This window comes from Mus caroli, chromosome 14, assembly GCF_900094665.2.
Source record: "Mus caroli chromosome 14, CAROLI_EIJ_v1.1, whole genome shotgun sequence".
Taxonomy (NCBI): domain Eukaryota; kingdom Metazoa; phylum Chordata; class Mammalia; order Rodentia; family Muridae; genus Mus; species Mus caroli.
The window spans coordinates 104,007,843-104,015,659 of NC_034583.1; positions in this window are offsets into that span (position 1 = coordinate 104,007,843).

Below are 7,817 nucleotides of genomic sequence, written 5' to 3' on the forward strand. Positions count from 1 at the left end.
TTTGGTTCCTAACATCTAAGAGTTAAAGGGATTTATGCATGTACTCCACTTTTAGCCTGTTAAGATAACTTTTGATCAATAGTTGAAGTTGCTTTGGTGTGTGTTTCTAGTATACATACAGTGAGTCTTTCAGTTTATATGAGAATTTCTTTAGTGTATGCTATTATAATGTCACATGTAGCTTTCTACATTCATATGCAGAATTAACACTTTTGTAATAAATTGTTATAACAACTTCAGTGCTTGTATAATCCCAGAGCCTACCGATATGTTTCATGTGTGCTATTTTTAACCTCCTTAAAAAAATAATACATTTAAGTACTTCTAATACAGTCTCTTAGTCTTCCTCTTTTGGAAAGCACTTCCTACTGTTTACCATTTCCACAGCCGTGCCCCTGTCATACCCATAAGATTCTGTTCTATGCAGAAAATAGAGACAGCTCAACGATACAAAGAGACTGCCCTAAACCATCATAGTCATCCCAATATTGTTTGCCAGACATTCCTATTGCTCTAAGATGTTTACTCCTATCATACATTAAGTACTTACCAAACATTTGCTATGTGACAAGGACCACCATATTTTGCTGTGTAAAATGCCATTAAATATTCTCTTCTCCATTGAACATGTCACTAAAGGACAGGATGGAAGCATTGTTGGATGAATTGGTATGTTGATGAGCCAGGACTAAATATAGACTAGTGAAGAGAAATGAAGCTATGTAAGAGACACAACTTCAGGAGGAGAGACTGTCACAAAAAGGCTCGGAAGTAACAGCATTACTAGTGCACGTTAAGGATAAGGATCCAGATCTGGCAAATAGTGGGTTATAGAGACACTTGACTTTGTTTCTATTGTCAAAAAAAAAATTGTCTTATTTTTTATGTTTCTGTGACAAAATACTTGTCAAAAATAACATAAAGAATAAATAGTTTGTATTATCTTACAGTCTCTGTGTTTCGGGCTGTTATAGTGGAAAAGGAATTCAGAGCTCATGACAGCAGAATTTCATAGTTAGGGCTGGAGTATCCTCACATCAGTGGAAGAGGGGAAAGAAGCCAAAACCAGAATCAGAGAAACTACAATCTCAAATGCTCATGCCTGGTAACCCAACTCATAACAGCTTGGCCTCATCTCCTAAGGGACCCACAGTCTTGAAAACACTGCTCACAGCTGAAACTAATACTTGAAACAGCTTCTAGGGAATATGTCAGATCCAAACAATATCAGATATTAACACGACTATTTGGCAGTAAATACAATTTGCCTTTGATTTATAGTGTTCACATTAGTTATACAGATAAGAATAAACCAAGAAGACATTGTGGTTGGGAAAGAAATTCAATTATGAAGTTACCCCAATAATCATCTCTACACAGAATAGACTCCTTTGAAATGGGTTTTAGTGCAAATATTATTGAAGGTGGAATAAGATTACTTGTTTATATATCGGATCTGTGTTGTGAATGAAAGAGTGAAGAACACCTCCAACCTCTTCATCTTGACAGAAAAATAGAGGTAATATTTTACTAAGGAATTAAAGTTTGGGTAATGAATAGTACTTTTACAGTGAGGATTATAGCTCAAGATACACAAGGAGGTGGCTAAAAGGACATTGTAGATCAGGTGTGGAGCAGGCCTATAATCATAACATTTGGAATGCATGGGAAGAGAATCATAAATTCAAGGCCAGCCTGGATTGCATGAAAACATGATGGCCAGCTTGAGCTGTATAGACTGATGTACAAATGTGTGTTTCTGTGGGCATAAGAGAGAAATATTAGAAGGCAAAGAGAAATACAAATACAGAGAGAGAAAGAATGTATAAAGACCACCAGATGGGTATATTCAACTTGTAGACAAAACATTCTATGCATAAACTAGAGAATTAATACTACATGGTTGATAACTGAATCAAGGAATCAATGAATTTAATGAAAATGGATATTAATATTGTAGAATGTGGTGACTGAACTAATTCTTGAAGTCCTACAAAGTAATTCACACATAAGAATTGTAAGAGAAGCAACGAAGAGACATTGAGAAACAGCTAATAAAGACGAATGTTTATACCCTATCTCAAACACATGGTCACTGACATTATCACAGACTGTGAAAGTTGTCATGAGAGTCGGGTAATTATCCAGTGATTTTAGAAACTGCAGTCTCTAGTGAGCCACCCACAAGAATTATAGAATTGCTTTAGTGGTGTGGCTAATGCTACATTAAAGGAGTCTGTCAAGAGAAATCTTGAAGGCTTTAAGTATACACAATTTCTAGAAGCTTACATTTTTAACTTATGTAGCAAAAGTAAATTTCTTGTAGACAAAGTAGCCAACACACATGTATTAATAATGTTTTAGAGATGATGTAGGGAGAACTGGAGGGGTGGCTCAAAGCTAGAAAGCACTGAGAGGTCCTGAGTTCAATCCCAGCATCCACATTGTGACTCAAATCTTCTGTGATTCTAGTCTCATGAATTTCAATGCCATCTTCTGGTTTGTAGATGTGCATGCAGACAAAACACGCAGATAGATAAATAAATAAATAAATAAATAAATAAATAAATAAATAAATAAATATGATATAGGAAACATGCCATGGTTTTACCACAGGGAAAGTTCTACAAATGGGAAAAATGATCATACAATGACATACAAGGAAGAATTTGAGGAAAATGCATTTATATGGTTAGATGGGAAATGTGGAGATTAATCTTAGATGCTAGACCAAGCAAATCATCTTTACCAGGTGCTATGTAAGGCAATCTCTAAACCAAGCTGATGAACTGAGACGTCCACATCAACTATGGTTTGCTTTTATGAAAGAGAGATAAGAGATTTTTCCTTTATATAAAATATATTAAGGATGCCAACATAATATACAATTACAAGGAACTAATTAAATACTCTTTCATTAAAAGAACATTTATTGACCTCTTACAGTTTCTGGACACAGAAAAACAACAGAAAGGGGTAAAGTCCTTTCTTTTGTCAAGATGAGCACAAACACAAGAATATATTCCAAAGCCAACTTTAATGGGGAAACTTGAGTTCAGAAAGCATAATTTGTGAATTCATACAGACAAAAAAAAGGGAAAAGTGGGACCCAAGATTAAGTAGAACATGCTTGGAACAACACCGCTCGATCATCCAGCTTGCTTAATCAAGCTTAAAAACCGTGTGGCTCAGCAGATAAAGCAGCTTAGTCACCGTGTGGTACTAATGCATTTGTTTATTTTTTCATAACTTTGAGGAGACACAGAACAAGTTCTTTGGAAAATTCATTGACTATATTATGTTACAGGAGAAAGATGTTGTCTCCTTTTCAACTCATTCCCCCAAAATGAAGAACGTGGTTATATAATTATACTTCAGTTTTGCAGCGTTTCATTCTAACTTGCTACCTTATCAAATTACATATGTTTGATAACATGAGACTCAAATAAACTTCATGTTAGTACTTTGTGGTTCTGGGGGTGATATTGAATCTTTCAGAGGAAGGTCAAAAAACAAATACAAGTCTCTACTGCTTATTGCAATTGAGTAGCTAAATTAGCATGCTGCAGGCATTGTAACCTAAATCATAACCCAATTGAACTGATTATAAAGAGGCACTGATAAATGAGTTGTTTTAATAAGCACTTATTTATGGATTTGTTATCAGTGTTTCTTCCATTAAAGTAAAATAATTAGGATGCTGAATCAGATCAAGATGACAGGGCCACAAAGCAACATCCTTTCTTTGGAAGAGAACTCAAGAGTGCTCTGAAGAACGTGAGGCAGTATTCTCTAATGAACACAAATTCCTTTTAAAAGTATCCCATTGCTCAGAGAAAGACAGTTATTTAATAAAAAACAATAAAGGCTTACCTGTAAACACCAGCCACAGTCTCTATCAGTATACACAGAGAGGCAAGGACCAGCAGCCACATTTCTACTTTGGCACTCAGGAAGTTTTGTCTTAGACATTATGAAATGTAAAGGGTCATTGTGGTACAACCACTCAAGTGAAAACTATGATTTGATTACTATTCATTAATGAGTTTATTAGAATACAGCCAGAGTCTGAACAGGGAAACTCATAAATCCACCCTGAGTCCTCTGGTCTTTGAAGGTCACTGGAACACTGAAACTCAAAGCTGTCTTACAATTATATTTACCCAGATTTCTCTGACATGTCCAGCTACCATATGACAGATGTGGAAAGGATATAGATAATATTTCCAGCCTATCTGATCCAGCTATCCTTCATCCATTTTTCTCCTCTGACCCATTATCCAGAACTCATATCAGCATATTGCCTTTTCAGTGATGTTTCTGCAATTAGCAAGAAAACTTCCTAGCTCACTAGAATTCTGTTATAAAATAATCATTTTACTCCTTTCTCAGAGGTGGGATAGTTTTTAAAACCACTATGCAGTTCAGTATGCTGTTATATCAAGATTATAAAATGAAAATACTCTTGAAAACCTGAAATTTCAGTTCCGTTGATTTACTTATAAATTTTATGTGTCTCTTATACATAGTGTATTATAAAATGAGTTATTTGGATATGATGTTGACCCAAGAGGGAAACTGAGGCAGGAGTTGATTAAGGAGAAAAGAGGTTATTTAGACTGCTAAGAATTACAATGCAGTATTTCACAGGGAACTGAGTGTCTCTTCCAGATTCTTCCAGATTCTCCTCTTCCTTAGTTTGTTTATATATATATTTAAGATTTTATTTTTATTTTTAATTATATGTGAGTCTGCATATGGTTTATACACATGAATGAAGTATACAGGAGCCTACAAGAGGATTTGAAATCTCCTAAAGCTGATGTTAGAGGACATTGTGAGCCTCCCTTCCTATGTGCTGGGAACACTCTTAGATCCTCCGAATGGATAAACCATCTCTGCAGCTCCTTGAAAGATTTTTCTTGTTTGATTGTTTGATAAGACCAGTGGTGTACTTGCCGGTGAGTTCATGTACATTTTAGCCATAATAAAGACAGGTGTATACCTTTGCTTTAAAAAAAAAAAGAATTACAACACAGAAGTACAAATTCGTGCAGGTTGGATGTAATGTCTGACAAATTGTGAACATATTTCCAAGGTAAAAACAACAGATACAGATATAATTACATTGGTTTTTCTCAAAGAATTTAAATTGGTACAAGCAGGTGGGCAAAATGTCCTGTAAGAAAGCTTAAGAGATATATAGGGCCGTTCTGTAAAATGAAGAGGAAAGGAACAGAAAGAAAGAAGTTATTAAGAAAGGGGAATTAGAGGTAGAGCACCGTCTGCCGCAGTGATCAGTTCTCCTGAAAATCGCTCTTCCAGCAAACGAAGCAAAGGGAGGACCACATCTCAGCCTCCGGTGTTCTCACTCTCTGCTTGGAAAAGGATTTCAGCTTTCTCACTGGAAAATTTCTCTTGGATGTAGACATGACTGCAACCTGGTGCCTTATATCTTCCCTGCATGCTATTTGAGGATATCTCACTCTGCCTTTTCTGTGTGATTTTGATTTTTTCATAGTTTCGTTCAGATATATGATGATTGTGAAATACATATGTATATGTGTATGTGTATGTGTATGTGTATGTGTATGTGTATGTGTATGTGTATGTGTATGTGTATGTGTATGTGTATGTGTATGTGTATGTGTATATGTATATGTATATGTATATGTGTGTGTGTGTGTGTGTGTGTGTGTGTACATATATTCTTTAAGAGTCAATATTCTCTCAACATTCATGTTAAGTAAATTTATTTTCAGTGTATTTTAAAGACTTTGTTTCTAATTGTAACCATGTGGGTCACAAGTCTTGGCATTTTTCTTCTCATAAAAGATGCTTCAGTCACTGCATCTTCTAAATTAAAAATTCTCCTTAATAGACAAGTGCAGAGGAAATTGCAAGTCATGAGCAGAGTAGATGTGCAGTTTATCTAGTTTATTAACTTCAAGTTGAGAATAAAATAAAGACTTTTATCTGTTTTATTTATCTATATTCCAGCCATTGCACTCCCTTCCTTGTCACTGCCCCCACAGTTCCTCATCCCATTCATCCTCCCCCTTGCCTCCAAGAGGGTGCTCTCCCCACCCCAACAGACCTCCCCCATTCCGGAGGCCTCAAGTCTCTGGAGGATTAAGTGCATCTTCTTCCACTGAAGCCAGACCACCAGACAGTCATCTGCTATATATGTGCTGTGGGGTCTTGGACCAGTTGTTTATTGTTTCTTTGTTTGTTTGTTTGTTTGTTTGTTTTTTGTTTTTTTGTTTTTTGTTTTTTCTGCCACATTGGTGGCTCAGTCTCTGGAAAGTCCCTGAGGTCCAGATTAATTGAGATTGCTGGTCTTTCTATGAGGTTGCCCTCCCCATCAACTTCCTCAATTCTTCCTCTAATTCAACCACAGGGGTCCCTGACTTCAGTCCAATGGTTGGGTGTAAGTATCTGCAGCCTCTCAGAGGACAGCCATGTTAGGCTTCTGTGTGTAAGCACAACATAGCAACATGAATAGTGTCAGGATTTGGTGCCTGCCTATGAAATGGATCCCAAGTTGGGCTGCTGATTAGACCACCTTTCCTTCAGTATCTTTTCTCCATTTTTGTCACTGCAGTTCTTTTAGACAGGAGCAATTCTGGGTCAGAAATTTTAACTGTGGGTTAGTAACTGTGTCCCTCCTCTTGAGGTTCCTATCTACTGGGAGGTGGACTCTTCAAGTTGCCTCTCCCCACTGTTGGACATTTTGCTATGGTCACCCACATTAAATCCTCAGAGTCTCTCACCTCCCCGGTCTCTGGTTCTTTCCAGAGGGTCTCCCCACCTCCCTCCCTGCATACCTATTTCCATTGATTCTCCTGACCCTCTACCCTTCTCCCCTTCCCCCCATACCTGATCCTGTTCCTGTTTTCCCATCCCCTTTCCCATCAGGCCCTGCCCTCCTTCTGCCTCCTATGATTATTTTCGTCTCCCTTATAAGTGGAATTGAAACATCCACACTTGGGCCTTTCTGCTTGTTACACTTGTGGTGGTCTGTGGGTTGTATCCTAGGTTTTCTGTACTTTTGGGATAATATCTACTTGTTAGTACATGGATGTCCTTTTGGGCCTGGGTTACCTCACGAAGGATGACATTTTCTAGTTCCACCCATTTCCCTGCAATATTCATGACATTCTCGCTTTTAATAGCTGAGTAGTATTTCATTCTGTAAATGAACCACTTTTTCTGTATCCATTCTTCTGTGGAAGGACAGGTAGGTTGTTACCATCTTCTGGCTATTTTAAATAAGGCTGCTATGAATATTGTGCAGCATATGTCATTGTGCTATGGTGGGGCATCTTTTGGGTATATGCCCAAGAATGGTATAGCTGGACCTTGAGGTACAACCATTTCCAATTTTCTGAGGAACCACCAGATTGACTTCCAGAGTGGTTGTACCAGCTTGTAATCCCACCAGAACTGGAGGAGTACTCCTTTTTTCTCTGCATCCTCACCAGCATATGCTGTCACTTTAATTTTTGATCTTAGCTATTCTGATTGGTGTGAGGTGAAATCTCAGGAATGTTTTGGTTTGCATTTCCCTGATGACTAAGGACTTTGAACATTTCTTTAAGTGTTTCTCAGCCATTTGCGATTGTTCTGTTGTAAATTCTCTGTTTAGCTCTGTCCTCCAATTTTAATCAGTTTATTTGGGTTTTGGAAGTTAACTTCTGAAGTATTTTATATATTTTCTTTCTTTTTTAATATTTTTATTACGTATTTTCCTCAATTACATTCCCAATGCTCTCCCAAAAGTCCCCCATACCCTCCCCCCCACTTCCCTACCCACC